This window comes from Centrocercus urophasianus, unplaced genomic scaffold (genome assembly GCF_019232065.1).
Source record: "Centrocercus urophasianus isolate 14NV4802_14NV808 unplaced genomic scaffold, USGS_Curo_1.0 seq_9, whole genome shotgun sequence".
NCBI lineage: Eukaryota > Metazoa > Chordata > Aves > Galliformes > Phasianidae > Centrocercus > Centrocercus urophasianus.
In genome coordinates, this window is record NW_024885532.1 from 7761436 (window position 1) to 7783783 (window position 22348).

At 38.0% G+C, this 22348-nt stretch overlaps 1 long non-coding RNA gene across 4 annotated transcripts in view; it reads right to left on the bottom strand.

Moving 5' to 3' along the window:
- Window positions 1-1328: 1328 nt before the first annotated feature.
- LOC122171331 overlaps window positions 1329-22348 on the bottom strand; it is a 29353-nt gene continuing 8333 nt past the window's right edge. Inside the window, exons 3-6 of one of the 4 annotated variants that reach the window (XR_006171971.1) lie at window positions 14498-14621; window positions 9308-9377; window positions 8314-8389; window positions 1329-4791 (exon numbers count right to left, since the gene is read on the bottom strand). This is a non-coding gene — a long non-coding RNA (uncharacterized LOC122171331). Of the gene's footprint in view, window positions 4792-8313; window positions 8390-9307; window positions 9378-14497; window positions 14622-21681; window positions 21710-22348 lie in introns of all 4 variants that reach the window. The other 3 variants (XR_006171972.1, XR_006171975.1, XR_006171974.1) reach the window with 3 other exon arrangements.

A 22348-nucleotide genomic window follows, 5' to 3' on the forward strand; every position in this document is an offset into this window, starting at 1 on the left:
CAGTGTGTGCATACTGGTCATCTGCAATGCCACAGAGCTAAATTATAATGGCTTTTCCCTTGGTAGCAGCCCTTATCAGGTTCTCTCTTGTTTCTGCAGCCTTCAGTGTTGTTAGGGTTTCTGGGACTTCCTGCTTGGTAGTTTGGGTTTCACATAGTGACTTGTTCAAAAGTTATTGCAGAGGAGGACTGAGCAAGACACAGATACATGGACCTCACCATGTGATGGCCTAAGCCTTAGTTATTGCAGAAATTAAGCTAAACTCAAACATACATGTGTATGTATCTGATTCAGAGAAAATGCTAAGGGAGATAACTACATTTAAATGCACAGGTTATAAAAACATCTGGAAAGCTGTTCTGACAGAAAAACGGGGCACTTTTTTGGACATCTAATTTATGTGGCATTAGACATCTTGAAATTTAAACAAGGCAGTATTGTCATTGGTCATTTCAGTAAGATCAAAGCGAAGCACATGTTAAGCACAGATTCAAGCAGTTCAGTATCCTAATTAAAGCTAATAGTAGCCTTACGCAAGGAAGTTGTTGTTTCCTGTTAAAGCATGCTGCCCAGTTTTACTGTCTGTCTTTAAAGTGTGGCTGCATGAGATTCAAACCAATTTGTGAAGTGTGAAGCGTGCTTTGGAATATTATCAAATGATGTGAAACGATAAATCCATGAAACTGATAATGCCATAAAAAACCATATTCAAATGCTTTGTTATCCAAGGGATTAAAGTTAGTAATGAATCCCAAAAAGGATTTTACTCTTTGACAGCTCTGGAAAAGGAAACTCAGATTTTTATAGAAACACTAAAATAGTGTTATGAAGAGGTTTTTTTACTATGTTCTTGGACCAAACCTTGCATCACTGAAGCAATAAGTCTTTTAAAAGCAAACTGAAGTGTTTGTATGGATAAAGCAGGAAAACTTTGGCCTATAGCCTTTCTTTCATGGCAATGCTGCTGTAATGGTAATAACTGCATTAGCGAATCAGGGGAGCAGTTTTTGAATTTCTGATACCAGTTTGGAAAAGACAGCCTAAAGCATGGAAGAAAGCCCCAATGCTGCAGCATACCTGTTAGTTCATAAGCCTCGGTTTCCATTTCTCCCACTCAAGTGTCTTAATGTTATGTAACAGGAGAAGGGAATGTTCCTTTCTTTTGGCAGTGGACACTGAATCCAGCTATTCATCTTGATGGGACTGAGCAGAGCATTTGAAACCAAATGAGTTATTATGGCCTGTGGTTTCAGGAACTGGTTTAAAGATAGCCTCAAAATTATCAAAATTTACATAAAGAAAGACATCTGACTATGGCCATGAAATATTTCTACCAAGTTTGGAAAGTAAAACTCAAGCAATGAATGGTCTGTGTCATAAATCAATTTTTTGGCTGCATGAACAGGCCAGCGAAGAAAGAACATTGAATAAGCAAAGGTTTTAATATTCTGACAATTATAAACAGTCCTTTGTTTTTCTTTTTCTCTTACATGTACATGGGTGTGGGCCGGGGAAGCCGTATATTCATAAAACATCTGGTGTTCAGCTTGTTGTTATAATCAATCAGTCTTCTTATTTTATTTTTCCAACACCGCACAGGAAAAAAGAAAAAAAATAGACTCAGACCTCTTAATTAAAGAACCAAAGCCTCCTCCTTCTGGGTACAAACAGAGCCGGAGCTGGCTCAAGTTTACTGTTTGCAAGATTTGTCTTAGGGGAGGAAAGTCCTCCTGGTTGGAAAGAACAGTTTCTTGGTTTTTAGTGCCTTATGGTAAAAGCTTTGGAACTGATGGTAGATAGTTTCCAGAGCAATTGTTTACTCACAGGATAGAGAATGGTATTGCTGACTCATTCTTTGCACGCATTTACATTCATTATTCTGATTTAGAGGAAAACAACACTTTAGCTTTAAGTCCCTACATTTACGGATGTAGTAGTAACACAGACACAGGCCTCGACTTCCACAGAACTGCAACACTTCGTAACTCTTCATTCATGAAAAGCATTATAACTTCCCCAGGTGATATAAAATCTACTAGTATTAGGTCTGCAACCTCATTCAGCAGGTAAATCCACCTCACTTGTTTGTGCTTTTGGGATCTTCTTGAATCTCTGAGAAAGGATGGCCACGTTTTCAAAAGCCCTTTCCATCCTTCCAGATGTATGGTGAAGTTATTGGCAGCAGAATCTTTGAAAATTTAGCCCAATTTCTGGAAGTTTAGCTAGTAATTTATCTAGTATTCACCCATCTTTATCAGAGCTCTTTCCTGTAGGGATATTATTGTTCATGCTAGCTGTGGACATTGTTCTGATTGCACAGAGCTGCTTAGTGCTTCTGTCCTGGATGTAGCTGAATTCACAAACTAGAATTATTGTGACATTTATCAGATCTTTTTAGTTTGAGAAATAAATACATACTAAGAAAAAAATGAGTTATCAGCCATGGCTTTCTCAATATAGTAAATGTCTGATTTATACATACACGTTTATGTTTCTGCATTAATCAAACTACATGCTAACTGTTAACATGTTCTCCAAATCTGTCTATTTGAGACAATGTTATTAAAGCCATAATTTCTGTCTTCCCAGAGCTATGTGCAACCATAAATAAGGGTTGAGAAGCCTGGCAAAGCCAAGCATCCTACCTCTCACAAATCACTGAACAGTAGAACTGAGAAATACTACAGAGTACAGAAATACTACGAGGTAGAACAAGCATATTGCAGTGTACTGATGCAAAGTGACGGAGGCAAGGGTTCAGCCCTGGTTTCACACAAAGCATGATTCTGTTGCTTAATACATTTGTTGCATTTGAGACAGCCGCTGCTATCCAGATCACCTATACAAGGCTAGCGGAAATACACAGGACCCATACACAGGTGGCTTGATCATCTCTGGAGCATCAGAAAGAACATGGTGGGAGACATTTGGGCATCTCAGGTGATCCCAGGTACTATTCATTCTTAGGTAATTGAATCTTTGCTTTTCACTGACAGAAAAGGAAGCTTAGCAGATACCTGTTTAGATACCCAAATTCAGGTTTATGAATCTGAGGGCAAACCACAGCCATTGTGATTTCAGTGCTCTTTGGACTTCACTGACAAATTTTTTTGACGCGTAAGTTCCCTCTATAAGTAACTAAGTGAACTGCAAGGTAAAGAAATATCAGTTGATGTTATAGATGTACAAGGTGATTTGCAAACATTTTTGTATTTGTGTAAATAGGATGTAGCACACATTTTCCCATGTTAAATAAAACTTTAAAAAGCCAAAATTCCTCTGAGTTCTTTCATTTCTCTTTGATTTTTTTTTCCCCAAGATTTGTCTCTCATAAACATATTAAAACACCACAAGCAAGAGAGTAAGATAACCCACTGATGAAATGACTAGCCACATAAGTGTCCTCACTTTGCAGGAAACCTCGTCATGACTTTGCCTTGCCTACACGTTAATGAAAAAATCTTGTGTTTTGTAAATATGCTCTGCAAAGTCTGGTGGAAAAGTGCTTTCTTCCTTGTTTCATCAATAAAGTTACTATGTGACTTTTAAAAAATTCCACTGCACTAGGAAAACTTCTGTTTCCTTTTATGTCCAGATTTAGCAAGTTTTTCAAAGCCCTTCTTATTAAGAAAAGTTGTGGCTGGAAACATGGATAAGTAGCTACAACGATTCCAGAAGCTATAAATATTCAGGTTATGATATTTGAGAAATTATCCTCTCTGAGGTGGGCTTTATTGTCTCCTAGGGCCCACCTGCAGCTAGGTAAGGGCCTCCCAAAGTGAAGTGGATGGTCCTAAATGATCATAGGTGGTTTTTAAAAAATAAACACAAAATTAGTTTCACACCTACTTAGACAGTTTAGAATTTTAATGTGCAAAGTCTGCCAGGGCTTTGCAGTGAAATAAGGCCATGCATTCAAGCTCCCTAAAGCCAATCAGAAAACAAGGTTGAGTACTACCCATTTCACAATTAGGAATCACTGCCCAGTTCTAGGCCATATTATTAATGAACAAACTGTTGCTTTGATCATATTTTAACATTTATAGTCTCACAAAAAATAACCTTGTTAAAAAAGAACTGCTTTAGCCTGAGAACACCTAGAAGAACTGAGATCTGTTTCATGTCATTGCCTGCAAGCACTCTAGCACATAGAGGGTTTTTCCTAGATTTTTCTGTCCATGACTCCTCCTCTCCCTCCTTTCTGCTGAGAGGCTCCCTCTGGGTTTATTTTGATATGTTTATAGACTTGTTTGTGACTTTGTGATGTCTGGTAGCTTTGGCCCAGGTCAAAACCTTTTATCTGAGATCACCAGCTACAAGACAGTTTGGTCCCATCTGCTGAGATGGTCTCTGACCACCTCAAAGAGCAGCAGCAGACAGCAGCCCCATGCTCTGCCCCTTGCATTGCATATGCAGTCAGCTTGCACGGCCTGCATTTGTTTTGGATTTATTCCACATCTGCCAGACAGCTCTTACGCACATTACCGATTTGGAAAAGCTCTAGGTATGACTGAGCTTTGCTCAGATCCGTCGTTGGCTTGAGAGGAGGGATGGATAAAGGTATGTTTCACTGTTTTATGTCAGCATTTCTTTATGTCATTAGACACTGGGCAGTGCTTGTTCTTACTGCAGCTCAGGTATTCTGATGGATTTAATTCTGCCACCTCTATTCCATGTTCATAGCAGTGTGATGAAGCAGCCATAGGCTGGGCAGCTTTCCTTTCCTTCGTACAGTTTCTGTGCAAATCTTCTGAAAACTGTCATCCAGTTCATCTTCACCACTGGGCAAAACTATAAAAGAAAAGGGTTATGATGTTGCCAGGGATCTGATAAATTGTAGGTTCTTTGAATGCCTTTATTAGCAGAGTTTTAAAATTTCCCCTTCATATTTGAGATATATCTGAGTTCTAGTGTCAGGCTACCAAAAGCAAGCAAGCAAGCAATCAAGCAAAAAAACAAAACAAACAAACAAACAAAAAAGCACCAAAACAAAACTACTCCAAACATTTAGGCCTTATGCTTCCCTTTTTCTTACAGAAATTGAGTAGGAAATAGAGCAGGACTTTACTGGGAAGTCAGAGGTGAACAATACTTGAAGGAAATGAAGCTACTGCAACAGCCAGTTACAGAGAGAGAAGAAAACATTTATCAACATCCAACCACAATTATTATTTAGCATTTGCAAAGAAGTAGTGCTTGAAGATACTAAGCAGCAGGCCAGTGTATCTGGCACTGTTTGGATTTGTGTGAGAGAACATTCATTCATCCTGAAAAAGCCTTGTCAATTAATACTGCATTGTTTCAGTTAGTTTTTTTATTTGCTTAGTGACTCATGCATCTCCAAAGATGTTAGTTTTTGATAGGATAATTCTGCTGTATTTTGTATTAGGTTTCAGCCCTCTGAAGTTCCTGCTGAGAACAACATGCAAATAATGCTACATTATAAATGCCCTCATAATTGCAATAATTAAAGAACTGTAGTCCTCAGAGTGTGTACCGAAATGCACATTCCCTATCAGGCTTAAATGTTCCATCTCCACTTGAGTCAGTGTGGGACAGATGTCTTAGGAAGGACTCCACCAGAGCCAGCAGTAAAATACCTTAGGAAATTATAGCTATTCTGCTGCTTTCAAACATTTTGGCACCCTTCACCCCATTCACTTCTGACTATCTAACACCCCTCATCTGATTCATAAGCACCAGTTAGCTCTTCTGCTTTTGAAATGAGCTAACTGGTTCCCTGTGACACCAGACTTGTGGGCTGTCCCAGGGAGATGCTACTTAGGGATCACTTCCACCAGTCCTGCATCAATGCCTACAGCCGCTCCACTGGTGCCACTGCCTTGGCTACAGTGACATGATTATTTTGCTTCAGTAGGAAGAAATGCATTTTGCCGCATAAACACAGCCACTGAGAGCAACTGTTTTCCTGAAGTGCTTCGTGTCTTCTATGCTTATGTGCTCCCAGCTCCTTGCAGTTCATGAGCGAAAATTGTTTCCAATCTCTTTTTTTGATAATGATAATGATGATGACAACAGCACATTTATATAACAGTCTATATCCAGGTCTATGATGACTAATCTAGAACACGCAGTTCTAGGACATATATGCCTATACTTCACAGCTATCTTCCTAGATAAGCAACACAATCCTGACAAATTATACAACATCTTTCTCTATTCTCAATGAAAAAGTCAGATTTACTTATAGAGAGATCTACAAGAACTATTAACAAAGAGCTGTGTGAGTCCACTCCAGCTGAAATCCATCTCACCTCCTCCTCTTCTGAGATACCGCCTTTGGAAAGATGAGTACTTTTGTACAGTGGTGTGGTTTTAAGAGCATGTGTAACATCAAGACCATTCATGATAAGACATTTACAAAATCACAACCTATTTAACCTTGTCAACCCATCTATAAAGAGCAGATTGAAATTACACATTAAAGTGTAGGCTGTTCATTTTGGCTTGACTACACCAGCAATCGCATCATTATAATTTCTGAAGGGGGCAAAACAGCATTAGCACTGGGAAGGAATCATAAAATTACATTAGATGCTATGATTTTAATTACAGCCACTGGAATGGGGAAGAGGACAGAATAGGAAATACAAATACAAAGGGAGTATAAATAGCATTCCCCCTTAGGAGATTATTATTTATCTTACTCCGGCTATAAAGTTGCTGTATTTTCCTAACTTCCTGCTTTGGAAAGAAGCCACTAAGTTAAAAGACAATGTGGTTTTGTAACGCAAAGATGATTTTCTTAATTTATAAATCTGGATATTCCAATGCAATGATTAATTTAAAATGAAGACTGGAAAACAGTTTAGCGAATTCTAAATGCCTTTTCAAAGGAAGAAGAAAAAGGAATAATTTTTTTCCAAAGAAAATGAATTCAAAAAGAAAATGAATTGTGAATATTAGATGCCACTCTCCTTTCTTGTAGATAGGTTGCTCTGGAAGTAGTGCCTCCTATTTATTTCCATGGAAACAACAACAGATACAAAGAGCACGATAACACTATCTGATAGAGCAAACTATCAGCCACAAACACCATTAGCTGTGCATTTTCACTAGCAATGAACAAAAGAGCCTGTATTTCACACTTGTAAAAATCTGCACCAGTGGAGGTAACCCACTGTCACTGTCAACACTGCTGAAACACACCACCCACCACCTCGCTGTGCTCACATCCACTGGTTGATCTCCATTAATATTCACCAAGTATCAATGAATATTGATGGGCATCATTTTTTTCCGCATGGAGGATTTCATTGACACACCTTTGCTTCATATGTACTTCCATGTCAGATGCTGTTCTATCAGACTGCCCCTCTGTTGCCATCACATGGCAACAAAATGTAATGGAATATTGCTGGATAGGTTCAACCTCTGCAGCCATTCCACCATCACCTGCCTCTGACGCTGTGGGTCAACATAATAAAACAGAAGGCATTACTTTCAGAACAGCCTTTGTGCATCCCTTCATAGGCTGGTTTATTCATTCTCACGTTCACCAGATGAGTTTTCACTGGGTTAATTTGTACTGAATGATATCTCCTCATGATGCAAAATATTACTGTCTTTTGGTAAGGGGATCACAACTGCCCCGAACACTATATAAAGAATAAACAGATTTTGAAATAAAATCCTTAAAACAGATAATCAGATCCTGTGGTTGATGTTATGATCAACAGTGCACGACACAGTTATCTCTAAATGCATGCCTACTGTCATTTAAGGCACCACAGGATGACGGGAAGTTCACTCCATCCCACCAGAGCCAGGACATGGAGGTGCCCTGTATGAACAGTTGGCTGTGGGGGTCCCCAGAGGCCTCTGTGAGTCAGGGCCAAGGCCCAGCATCCATGATGCCAATAATGCAAGGAAAGCCTATATAGGAGAAGAGAGAGAGTACTAGGGTGGGCATCTGATAGCCAGCCAACATCAGCCCACCACAGAAGGTTAACTTAGAAGACATTGGAAAAGTATAAATGGAATCAGCTTGTGCTGCACTGGTTGTAAAGTGGTGAGATACTATGCCAGAAGGTGGAGCAATCAGAAGTTACACCAGTTTGGCCAAAAGAGTAACCCAAACTGTTAGGTACTTGTTTCACGCTGAAAATTTTCTGCAGTTGTAGGAAGAGAACATCATAACCTACTTTCCTCACTATACTGGATCTTATCCTCATTTTCATTAGGCACATTCATGGTTGCAAGATAAATACAGGTGCCATAAATAGAACTGTATTGGCATAAATATGACTTCCCTACTCAATCCTTGGCTTATGTAAACAGATACACACTTACTTCCAGCAAGTGCTGATGTTGGAGCACCATCGTTTCAAGCCGTCGGTGTAGTCTTCCACAATAAGGCAATTTAAATCTGGGGTAGGACGAACATACTGTTGAGGCTGTCTACTTTCCTCCCTTGATTACAGAAGGAGTTTTGTGCAGTAACACCCTTTACGGTAGCATTCCTGGCATTCAGTCTGGGAAGGCAGGTAAAGATTTCAGCTGCAGCATGCCTGCAGGGAACTGCATAGCTGGGGCCTCGCAGGTAGATCTCCAACATCACCCTGCACAGCAGCAAAAAAGATTTGCCGATAAACTGCTGAAGTGGACAGCAGTGGCCCATAACACACTAGCTGGTGGAAGGATTTAGTCTCTGAGAAAAGCTGAGGCTCTTGTCCACTTTCTCAGGCTGCCACTGAATTCCCAAAGCAGCAGAGGCCAAGAGTTTAGCCTTGCAGAGAAGGAAGAGAGCACTTGTGAGGCAGCAATTCCAAGTGCTAACGAAGGTCTAAGTCATTCTCACAGGCTGTCATAAACTATGGTACTGGACTCTCCAGGGTTTCCAGTTAGTTCTCTCAGTGATGTTAGTTTGAAGTCCCATATGTTAACACAGAAGTAATTTACAAGGCAACACTTTGAGAGTTAGCTTTCAAATGTTATGGGTTGCTGAAATTACGGAACACACAAAGATTAATGAGTGCAATCGCACGTAATTTCTCTTGAAAGAAACAACAAGCCATCTTTAAAGAGTAATTAAAATGTAATATACTGTCTGAGAGATTACTTGGATGTCATAACTTCAGCTCTTACACCATAGCTGAATACATGTTGGACATCCCTGGGACTGCCATTAAATTAAATGGTGTGGAGGTCTGCAAAGGTACAGGGATGTACTGCCCATATAGAATCAGTTGTAGGACATGAATAAACCTGATATTTATTTACAATTGTTAACCTTCTTGCACAGAAAGGCACACGCAAATTTAGACACCGCATTTCTGATTTTTACCTTGCCATGTAACTTCAGATTGAGCATTAATTCCTTTCACAGTGGACTCTTTCAATGGCAGTGCTGTTCCCTGTGAAGCATGCAGTGAGCAGTTAATCATTAATTCTTCACGGTTCATATTTGCTGTCTGTTTTACTGCTTATATTTTGATATAGATCCTTAGAATAGACTTAATGCTGTCATTAGGAGTCACATGCTGGATCTTTATCTAAACTATTATCACAGTCCAGACATAGCATTACAACCTCCTTTTGTAAGCCGAAGTTACAGAGTTCAGAAAGCCTTAAAACTTTATAAATACTGTGTTTTTTATGGTAACGGAACAGCTGCAGTGGCAGACTGACACACATACACGCCCTGCCTGAGTCTGCCTAGTTGCTGTAAACAGGTGCACCTAAAGGTTAAAGCTGTTATTTTTTTTATCCATGACACTAATTTCATTGTTAAAGTCTAGCTTTACAACTGTGTGTGTTAGGATAACGTAAAGGAATTCAGACACATATGGTGAATGAAATTCCTGGCTTTTGCAAAGGGGGTGTATTTTTTAATAGAAATTGCAGTTAATGTAGTGCAGATAAACCAGCTGGCTACTGAAAAAAAAAAAAAGAAAAAAAAAGAAAAGAAATTGTTACTTGATGGAAATCATATGTCACGTGATTTGTGGAGACTTCCCTCAAAATAATCAAAATCACCACAAAATAGTGTGAATAATAGTACACAGCATTTTAGGAAGCTTTATGTCTTTCTTTTAAAATCTCATACATAGTCAGGAGTCAGATTCATATGTACTTTGGAAGAACTAGTTCTCACTGTGTTAAAGTGCACCAGTGGGAAGGCAGAGGCATTTGAAAACTTCAGCCCAAGTGCTTTAGATCAGGTCTCTAGGCCTGTGGCTAACCTACTCAGCCACACTAGAAACACTTTCCTCCTCCTTGCTGTACACTAGTGTGCTTGTTTCTTGGAAGAGAATCTCAAAGATCAGGATCAACAGTAAATAATTGCATTTGGCATTCCCCTTTGCTTACACCTTCCATAGGGGATGCAGTGTATTTAGCTTACATTGGACAAGTCATTTCTCACACAAGTAAGTGGTTTTCTTTCTTCCTTCCAGCCACTTTTGGTGAGTCTGCCTAACAGGATATGATGGCCCAAAAAGGCCAAGGAAAATCTAAACAGGCTTCTATTTAGAACAGTTTTAAACAGCTTTTTGGATCAGTGCAGTCTTTCATAGGCTAATAGTTCAGCTGAGAAGTGAATGATAGAAGCCTGGGTGGAGTTCTGTGTTCAAGATCATCCAGTGCTGCTTCCGATATCTCTGCATGACACTGAAAACTGTGCCGTACAGACATATCCTCAGCCCATGGCTTTTAAAAGGCCAGCTTTCACTTGTTTCAAGTGGCAAAAGTACTTTGGAAAGATCATAGAGATGAAGCCAATGAAGACATAGAGAAATGTCGTGTAGAAATTAATTGAGAATTAGATCATTTCTGAAAGTCTGCAAGCCATGCAAAATATTCAACCCAAGATTACATCTCTGCTTTAGAAATTGATGAATTGATTTAAAGGTTCTCTTTAAATCCCACTGGGCTTTTTTCCGATGCTTGGTAATTATGTAGAAATTGAGTCTTGTCTTTTCAGGATTCGTATTTGCTCAGCCAGCCACTGAACCCAAAGTTTCCAGAGAGATTTTTTGTCACTCTTTTTTTACAGAGTGTTTCTTGGCTTTAAAATTGGCAGTCATGGCCTGAACATTTCTGGAGATGTCACAATTAGGCTTCCTCTGCACGATATCTGGAAAAGTCATCTTTGCTTGCCTTTGAAAAATTAAAGTTTCCAGACAATTTCCCTATAGCAAGACAAGTTACGGACTTGTAATGTCTCAAAGTTGATTTAGAGGTATTTCTTAGAGAATACTATTTATATTCTTCAACTAGAGTGGCTTTGCATAAAACCCACTGGAGGATGACTATCTGGGTTTAAACTTCCTTGAGTTTAAATCCAAGAAGTTCCCCGTATTTTTCAGGAATTAGTATATCAGTGATCTGATGTCAGATTTGATAAGAGTTAGTTACCACATGTGCTCAGTATATGATCCAGAACAGGAAGGACAACATCTAATTAAGTAGATGACAAAATGCAGCAACAGATATCTGGAATACGTGTTCCTCAGAAGGAGAATATATTTTGCTATTGGGCAAAGTATCACTGAAATCAGCTGCAATTGTCTCTTTTCATTTGGTGTCTGTGATTCAGATATTTGAGTTGTTCTGAGCTATCTCCACTCCCCTTGAAATTACTGAAGAAAATGACAGTGATTAATCTTTTCTTCTGGCAGTTTGCCAGTGAATGAAAAGCGTAATTTCCCCTTATCACCTCAGTTTGCACAGCAGATTTATGAATTCAGCACAGACTGCAATTTGGGCTTATTTCAGACAAATTTTTAAAACAGATAGATAGGGTTATTTATCAATCTTTAAATCTTTTAGCTCTCCCCATAACCCCTATCTCACAAACCATGATTACTTTTTTTTCCGGTGTCCTCTGACTGGCAAGGCCCAACATTTTTCAGTATTTCTCCAATGTCTTCAGAGGATGGCTCAGGCCCCTGCTTTCCTCCTTTTAGGGACTGATTATCAATGAGTGTCACACCGATGTTATCTGAGAGCACTTGTCCTTTTCTTTCAAAAATCTTTTTGTAAAATGTTCTGCTGATATTTTCCATTCCTGATCCTGACAAAATAATCTACATTGTAAGCGAATATGTATGCATTGTACGTAGCTTTTGTAAATAATTGATACATAGAACATTAGGAACAAAAGTCCCATAAATTTGAGTGAAAAAGGAATTGATAGGCTCAACTACAGTTTTTCACAAATGTCAATAGTCAGCTTTGGTTGTATGCCAAGAACAGTGCTCACGTGCATCTGGGCAGACCAGAATACATTTATTTATAATGCATATCGTTTTCTGACCTTTTATTTAAGCCTGAATTTGATCACATTCTGTTTCTTCTTTCATGTTTCATTATTCTTTTGTCTCAGTCTTACGTTTCACTAGGAATCAATTGTTGGTTTTCTCTCTTATTTCCAGTACTTCACTTTATTTTTAATTCCTTCTCATAACTTCCCCCTACCTCTTTTATAATCCATCTCCAGAGCTCTCATCTAAGCCTCTTAAGTGTACACAGCTATGATAATATAGCACTAACAAGAGCATAACATGTAAATAAGTCTGTTTCCCAGAAATAACTGTATTTCTTTTGGCTGTCCCACGGCATGACAAAACTAGTTCTACTGATGCCACCTGAAGTAAAGGTTTACTATATTTGCTTTCACTGACGCCAGTATAAGCCAGAACTAAATTAGAACCATTAGCCTTGCTAATAAAATTGGCAGCACTCGCTGACAGTAGCAGTGGGAAAGGCAAGTGCAATATAAGATGATACACGTGCCCCAGTTCCTTTTCAGATCAAGATATGACTCACAAATTCTGGAGTCACAGAAATGGCAGCACTGGAGCCTAGTCAAGAGGGAAGAAAAAACTCCTTTCCCATGGAGAGATTACATTCATTAAGATTTAGTTTTGAATTTTTTACAAATTGTTTTATTATTTTTCCTCAGTTTCTGCAGGAAGACAGTCTGGCTCGAAGATAAAGCAAAGAAGAATAACAAAATTTAAAGTAATCAAACAGAACTACCAGAAATCTTCCTGTCAGTCCCCAAACTCTAAGCTTTCATTTCTATTTAAGAATTTGTGTTGCTCAGAGGTTTAGCTATCGGTTCTAAATGACTACCCCAGAAGCAGGGAGCATTTGAAATAAATGGAACAGCTGAACAGCTGTCTGTATTGCCTCAGTTATAAAAGGGACTGTATTCCCATAAAGAAACAAAAATAATGAAGTATTTTCTTGGGCTGTGGTAGGAGGCAGTTGGGAGCTTTTCCCTTTCAGCCTGCTGGTTCCCCCTGGAGCTTAGAGAACACCTGTTCCAAGGAACTTCTGGGGCTGAATGGCTAGAAGGTGGACTTCCTTCTGAAACAAAACCAAAGTGCATAGAGGATGCCAACATTCCATAGTAAAGGAAAGCTGTTCTACAGTTTCTTCAGTTGTTTGGTTTTCTTGGTTTCAAACAGAAGAGTGATTTCAGACAAATGCTTTCTTGCTTTTGGGCTTGTGATTCACATTTGCATTTTTTTGTATTTATTTTTTTAAATATTCAGTGGAATATAATCTTTTTTTCTTACAGATGAGAAGTAACAAACCCAAAAAGGCATTTTCTCCTGACTCATTTACACTAAGTTGTTTTTAGTCATCTGATTGATGTGATAATGCCTGGGCCACTGCAAACACCTGTTTTCTGGAGCACAAAAGAACACCAAATATTAGATAGTCTTGCAGCCTATCACTGATACACATTTTGTAATTATTTTCAATTAAGTGCAACTTGCACATTTACTTCAAGGAAAATAAAATTGGATTATTTATGGGCTGGGAGGAAGGATTAGAGAAGACAAAACATCACCTTTCCCTCTTCCACCTTGCTGTTAACCATTATGACAGAGCCAGCACATCACAGCAGAGCATCTACTGTAAACACAGAAAGCAATCTCCCCAGCTCCTCTGCCCCCCACTTCCAAATAAGGTAGAACATGGAATAGAATTGGCAGACGTGCAGAGACGCACCTCTGGGAGGCAGATTGACCCCAAGGATGTTGGTGGTTGTGTTGTTTATTCAGTTTACCACTAATTTCCAAGGGAGAAATTCCACATTATGGAAGAGAACGAAGAGATGGCATATTGTTTTAACAAAAATAACTTTGGTTTTTCAGTTTAAAAAAAAAAAATCTTTTGAAATACAGAAAACTGTTTCATTAAGAAAATAAAACCCATTTTAAAGCATATTAAAAGCGTTAACATAGTGCCTGCTGCCAGAAGAGCCTGACTGCCGTGCTGTTGAAGGAAGGAGGACAGCATCGTTATTTATGAGCGTCTGCACTCCCTCAGCCTTTCATGAAATCCTAATTTTATCTGGCAGCTCTTAAGAATCTCTGAGAAACTGGGTCCTTTGTTACCACTGCCTACATCTAACTTCTGCACCTAAAAAGACATGGATACTTTTTTTTTTTTTTTTGTAAATAAAGAAGAAAAGTCTGAACTTTCTGACATTAATATCACACTACTGTGTTAGTACCTCAACCTTCAAGCTCCTCTCTCTGGGAAAGCATCAGTAAGTGCCCCTTTTTGCTCAACTTCCACCTCCAGGTTTTACAATAGCTTTTCTGAGAACAGGATCAGGCCTCAGTCATCTGTTTTCACTGGGGAGAAAAAACAAGACAAAACAAAACAAACAAAACCCCTTTATTACTCTTTGACAGGAGCATAGTTAAGCCTGAGGGGGTTATTTTTCTCCCATTAACTTTTTCTAACCTCATCCCTCCCTCATTTTCTTTCTCAGATTTACTCCCAAACAGTTCATGCGTATGTGTTCATGTGCCTGTGTGTCTATCTGTGCATATATATGTGTATGAGTACATTTATGCATGTAACAAAAAGGAGTCTATCTGTTCAGATAGCTTGCTGTTTGTTTGCAACATGACAGTTAGTCCTTTTGACATCAGTGTGAATAAACAGCCTGATCCAATAAAATAGGACTTTTCACTCCCAAGAGTTTGTTCCAAGACTGTGGAACCCAGGCTAGCAAAGAACATCTGCAACAGTTAGTGGAAACCCTAAGAATTCTTGCGAATAAATAGATTGGAAACTAAGTTGGAAATTTCTCAGTGAGATATAAATTTTAAAAAATGAAATCCAGTTGAAGTACCCAGTTTCCCTGGGAGAATACAAGTCTAGCCAACCCAAGTCTAAATACATGTGGTAGTGATCACTGTATGCTGTTTCCAGTTTATCATCAAAAACAATCATAGCTAAATTATTGTCATTTAAATTTAGCTTCTAACAAAGAAACGTTACATTTCTTATCATACATTTCATTGCAAACCTCCTTAATAATGAAAATGCTGGAAAGACATGTAACAATGCATTTTTTAAAACTTCCTCCACATTTTCTTCCTATTGCCAGATAAAGCAGAATCCTATATGAACTTTAAATGCTTCAATAAATGCTACAGATGATGAACAATACAGGTCAGGTAGATTTAAGTGTTCTGATTCAAGTTATATTTCAGTCTGCTCTTCAATATATTCAACATGGTAACTCTCTGCAGATTAGACTCAGTGAAAAACCTATTTTCAAAGGCTGAGGTCTCTCAACTGTTTTGACTTTCACTTCTTCACTTTTTCTTTTCTTCTATGTTGTTTCATTTTGGTTGTACACTTACTCTTCCGGTTACTGAGTTAACACAGTCCTTTAAAGACTAACTTCAGGGTTCTTTTATGCTTACCACTGGCACAGTATTATAAAACAAAACATTTGGATTATATAGATCATAAGCTAATAGATAGAAGTTACCAGCTTTGTGGGAAATACTTCACTCATAAAAAAATGCAATATTGTTTGGCTTGATTTAGTATAGCTTTGCTACATAGAATATGATTTAGTATAGCTTTGGTACGTAGAATAAATTATTTGCAGCTGGCTTATCCGTGCACATGCTCTGGGAGTGAGGAACACATGCATGTTATCAATTCATTATTTGTGCTACAGTTCATTACCAGTTACGTGCTGGACAGCGACATCACTGTCTACCCTACATGTGAGGTTATAACATTAGTGGCAATAGATATCAAGCTGTTGGGAAGAAAGCAAAAGCTAGACTGTGGTTGGATTAACATTTGATTGCCTAAACAGTACAGCTTTGAAAGCATGGGAAAATTTGCCTAGTGAGCAAGCTGGATTTTTTTAAAAAACATAAAGGCTGCCAAGCTCCAAAACCTAAGGGGAAAAAAAGAGCTTGTGGAGAACTTTAATTAAAGCTAGCAGAGACTCCCCTCCTCCTTCTGAAAAGAACTTAAATATGTAATTTTAACTCCATACTCACACCGGCTCTTTTTCTTTACTAGTACTACTAATAATAATAAGGTTAAGCATGACATTTTTGCAAGTGTTTTCTCATCTGCCAGTCCCTATTTCACCTTTGTCTATTATGGTGAAGAGGAGACAGTCTATTCTAGTGAATATTCACCCAAATTGATCCACAAGTCCTAGGTTGCCTTTTTTTTCTTTCTTTCATTAATATGCACACGTACCAAGTGCTTACTCAGTTTAGTCTGTTTTGAAGGCAATATGAAGTTTACTACCACTCTTTGCTGTATGGATACAGACTACTGAAGTGACTGTACTAAGGATGCCCTCTACTGAGAAGAAAAGGATAGAAGTTTAAATATCAGCTACAGGGAGGCTTCCTTAGTTAGAACAAGTTGCAAAAAATGGTTTTCAGGAGTAGAGAACATTTCAGTATTTCATTTTTCAATTTTGGAACAGTTCTGTTAATTGTGTGGACAGATATGGCCACAGTACTGTAGGTTATACTAAACTAAACTGGACCAGGGAATGTTCCTGAACAATTCTGATGAGTTCAAGTGCTAGAAGGATGCCTACAAAACTGTGGCTGACTTCAGTTAGCAAACTAAAACCACTTCTGAGCATTATTTGGCAGTGTTCCTTATGAGTAGTGTGGAGTTGGCCATGTTGTTTTGGGTGGAAAGGGATTTAATGCTGTGCTTTGTACTAGCTGACATCATGTGAGAAAATGATCCTAGACAGACTTATCTGTAGAGATACAGCTCAGAAAACAGGGACACAAGGAATCTGATAAGATAATATACTCCTTGTAGTGGGGTTGATAATGCATAGCAAACACTCAGTGATCCTGATGGATGTTTGTCTCTCCAGTTCTCAAAAATATTCAAAGGCAGAGATCCATTTGCAGCTATTTTAATTGATAACCATAGTTGGTTTTCTTCAAATCTTACCTAAACAAATGCAAAGTTTCACCGGTATTAATTTTCCTAACCTAGTAGAATAATGAAAAATCTTTATTTCCTCTTTGCAGCTATCATTTAATTATTTGGAGTGACAATACACGATTTCAGTTTTTTATTAAGATTGAAAATACTGGTCCAAGATTGCTAACTCCTACTGAAATGTCTTACAGACAAGTGCTAAAACAAGAGCTGGAGAAAGAAGAATGGTCTCTCACAATTATCCATGAACAACTGCTAAGAAGTCTATCAGCAAGTCATGAATGCTTTAAAACTACAACACCTGTGATGTATTCCTGTAATACATATTACAGGTCCAAATAGAGTGGAAAAGCTTTCTGACAATGTGAATAATTTTGTTCTTGCTCATAGGCTTTCATGATTATTAACTTTGGTGTTGTCAGTGAGCACATGATGTACAAACATTTATGGGACAGCAGTAAATGTTCTGCATGCTGAGCTAGAGGGTCTGATGAGCACAACATTTTGTGTTCAGAGGAGTATCCTGAGGGAAAAGCAAATATGTAGTCTGAACACTTTCTACGTGGTCTTCTTACTACTGTGCATGGGTTGAAATACTTTTGGACATTACCACCTTCAAAAGTGACAGATTCCATTGAATCCAGTGTTCGAGGCATGCCCCAAATATGACCGTCTGCATTTTTTATCTTTTAAGTTATGATTTACAGACAGATATAACTGGTCTTGACCATCATAAGAGCCCTCTTCCTGGAGCCTGAATATCTTCTACAGTAATAAGGAAAATATTTCTAAGGGAAAGAAAAGCATTTGTTTTGTTCTTGTTTTTTTTGTTTGTTTATTTGTTTTTGCCAGAAGGAATGCAGCACTAGAAAAATTATTTTTCAAATTATGTTACCCACATTTATTTAAAAAGTTTTCTCTATTCTGTCTGAAGGAAGGGCTGTTTCATTCCCAATTTCTGTGTCAAAAGACGTGGCCTGTTCCCTCCTTTAATGTGGGAAGAGGGAACCCACCAGCATTTTTTCACTGACATAATCTGGGCACTCTCCTGATTCAACCACGTCCCCTCCCTTTTCAAGGGTCTTTGAGGTTTTTCTGTCTTTTGATCCCAAGTGAGATGGAGCCAGACATGCAAATGCTTCCCATCACTTAATGGCCTAGCCATTGTTATCTGAACCTCTTTGAAGTTGGGAACCTGCAGCTCTTCTCTAAGGCCATTGTTTCACCTTTCCCGTTAAGTTCTGCAGCCATTCCTTTTACAGTTCCCTTTGACTTTGCAATGCATTCAGCCAGTCGTCATTACTAAAGACCCCACAGAGTCCCTAAAGATTACACAGTTTTCAAGTATTGTCAGAAGTACAATTTCAAGAGTGTCTGAGTTATCACAAGAAAAAGATTTCTTTCTGACTATGACAAATCACACAAGGTACATATGTTAGATGGTATTCCTTGCCTTCACCTTCTTTTGAATGGAGTGTGCATCTGCAAGCTGTAACACAGTGATATGGGACTGCATGTCTCTGGAAGATAAGGCATCATCCCACTAGGATCACTGGTGACAAGGAGCCAGTAGATAATATTCAGTCTAGTCTATTCTGCAGTCTAAATGCTAGACGTTTAAAAAGTGAAAATAAATCAACACTGTTCTTACTGCATTGCATAGATTTGTCTGTATTCATGTTCAGACAATGCTACATAGAAATCTTTACCATTCTTGAATAAAGTTGGCTACCTAATAAGGCAGCAAGAAAGCATCAAAGTGTGAGTAGGGATTTTGCACAGAATACTTTCAAAATAATTAACAAAGTGCCTAAATTAGGAGACTGGCGTGCTTCTCAGTGAGAGAAAGGAAGGATGTTCAAGATACTATCCAGTAACCTTGTCTTTCAAATATTATATTTTGCTGTGAAGATAATAAAAATATAATGGCAGGACAATATTTGCAGATGAAGGTAACATCTTCTGCTCAGTCAGCTAACACAGGTGGAAGAATTGGACAAACTGCAAATAAAGAAAACTTTCTCCAGGTTGGAAAGAGAAGCAGAAAAAGATTCCTCAAATTGGAACTGGAAAGTATATCCTTTGTTAACAATTTCCAGGACCTATTAATCCAACTTTTTGATATGCAAAGGAGGGAGTTATCAAAATGAATTGAGCTAAAAGGGAAAGAATCCTTAAGAAAATCTACAATCTGGTATGTAACAGGAGTGGTCATAGTTGCTGGAAAATTTTATTTTGTCTCAATGGCTTTCAATTGTGTCTTAATAGTTTCGTATAGTACTAATAATAAAAAAAAGATTTCTTACTATTCCTTTGAAGTTCTAGTACTTTCTTAGTGAAAGCCATGATCTCATATATTTCTGGTTAGGACTGGAACATATGCAGAGAAATCACAGTCATCTCAGAAAGAAAAATGGGATGAATATTCATAATTTTGTTCTGTAAAGTACCACCCCCACCCCAGAGCAGAGAATAAGAAAGTGAAAATAATCAAATTGAGACATTTTTTGTGAAACAACCAAGCAAGATTGTAAAGGAATATTTTTGGGTCAGTACAAAATACTTCAACCCTCTATCAAAGATATTGTTTAATTTGTAGTTTAACTCACCACCCCTTTTTAACTTTTTAATCTTTTTCTTGCTTTGTTGTCACTGCTACTTTAACTGAAAACATCACTTCAAAATAAAAAGTCAAGAAATTTAATGTCCAAAACCTGATAGGCTGTCCCCAGGTATGCTGATAAACTGGGATCTCACTTTGACATGATAGCTAATACAGTGTGATTGCTTATCTTCTTCTTGGTTCGTTTTAATCTTGTGTCAACAGTTCCTTGCTCCCTGTGAGACAGAGCAGACTTTTACTCTATGTTACTAGAAAAACTTGTCTTAAAAAATCCTGATTATGTATAAGTCTATTTCAAATTATAGCCATGCATACGATAAAGGTTCTGGGCTTTCAATTGAGCTTTTTTGCATGAAGACAGGTGATTATTCAAAAGTGAGATATTTCTCAGAAATGATATGAGGCAGACAAAGTTTTGAAGCATAGTTTGGTTTCAGAATCTGCTGATACTGAAAGTTTCCATCCAAAAGCTGACTGTTTCGTTTCCTGTCATTTCACTTGCCCTGCTGATAGGCTACGAACTGGATTGCTAGGGAACTAGGTCTGAAAGCTGCCAACCCTTCATCAGCTCATATGGTACATAAATATGCTACACTGTTAAATGCATTGTTCCGAGGAAGTGATCCTCAGTTAGATCCTCAGTTGGTAAAAGTGTTGCAAGTAGTTTATATCCACATCATTCAGCTTTAGCCCTCCTGGAGAAAACCATGTTCGCTTGTCACACATCCCTAAGTTATATCTGTACTCCTTGAATTTCTTTAAGTGCCAAAACTTCAATTTGCTAAATACATACTGCTAAATACAGTAAGCCAAGAAAATCTTTGGCACCTTGTAGAAAAGTTAGGATTGCAATGGAGAACATTATTTTGCAAACCTGTCCAAATGCTGGTAGCAGTTTCATTGCTTGGGCAGCAAATATGGCAACAGCAGTACAACCTCAAATGGTATTTCCTAATGGAGCATTTGCTTATATCATAGCAGAACATCAGAAGATTATGAAAGCAGTTGAGATATCATGATTAAGGTGGGTGGGTATACAGATGAATATGAAGTCAGAAACAATGGCAATAGCACCATAAGAAGAGTCCAGGCTGAAGAAAGAAAGCAGATTAAACTCAGGTATGTAATCTACCCATTACAGGTAGACTAGCTACTGTGAAAGTTCCCTTTGTGCAAAATCAGAGGAAGACTAGCTCCTCTACATACCAGACAGTAGAGAAAACATAAAGAAACCACTACAGGGAGAAATGGCAGACACAGTCGTGTATAGGCACAGAATAATCAATAAATGTAGAAAAAAAAAGAGAATATTATCTCCGCAAAGTAAATTTTTTGAGGTGCTATTGATATCAAATATTTTTCTGCTATTGGAGACACAGCAAAATATTTGTCTTTATTGATCAGTCTTTTCTGAAAAATAAACCTCCACCTAGCTTGCATTGGGTAGCGTTTTTGTTTGTTTGTTTGTTTTTGTTTTTCAATGAAAATTAGTAAATATTTTGATGATAAGGCATGTAAATAGTGTCTTTGTCCAAGGAAAAACAAATTGAAGACCATAATCAGAGAATCTGAGCAGTGACAGAAGTAACCAAAGATATTCTCTAAATAGAAATGACATTTTGTAATAAACTGGATAGAAACTCTATCAAAGAAGAATAACATTCTGAGGAAAGAATTAGAACCACAGAAGGGTCAGGACCATCATGGCCTGCTTGGCTGAATAGTAGAGGGAAAGACATGAGTGAGACCATTACAGTACAAAAATAGGAATAAGATAAAAGCATAAGGCATGTTATTGAAAAGAGTAAAATTCATTGCAGAATACTCACTTCTCATTTGTCCATAAGTGTCTCCACACTGTCATTCTCAGACAACAGAAAAGGCAAAAAATTAAAAGTTAGGGGTGTGTGCATGGCCTAAAAAATTTTGTGCTCCGAAAAATGAAAAATTTGTTCATCATCTTATTTAAATGTTCAATACTTTGTCTGGGTAGGCCACAGATAGGTAAAAATGCTGTGGAGGGTATCCAGAAAATATCCCTAGGAATACCAAGTGGATTTTTTCAATTATGTGTGCATGATTTGGAACTCGACTATCTTAAAAATGTTAATGGTATGGTACATATCAGTGGACAAAACTGCACTGGACTAGATTTTGTGGTTAGGAGATACACCTATCATTCATATAAAAACAAAAACAGAAAAAAAGAAGATATTTTTGTAGCCTTCAATAAGAATCTGTTAGAGGCAATCTTGAAGAAGGTAATTGGCTGCATCTTGCTGATGGACAAACACACACAAAAGTTCTTGAATGATCAATCACTCGAACCATGTAGAAGGACTGACTTCGATAGAGCTAGCAGTAGGTGTTTTTTCTTCAACTTCAGTAAGGCTTAGACATCATGTCATATAACATTCTCATAGACAGGCTGATAAAGTGCAGGTGAAATAAGTAGGTGGTGAGGTGGATTGAAATCTGGCTGAATATTCAGGATCA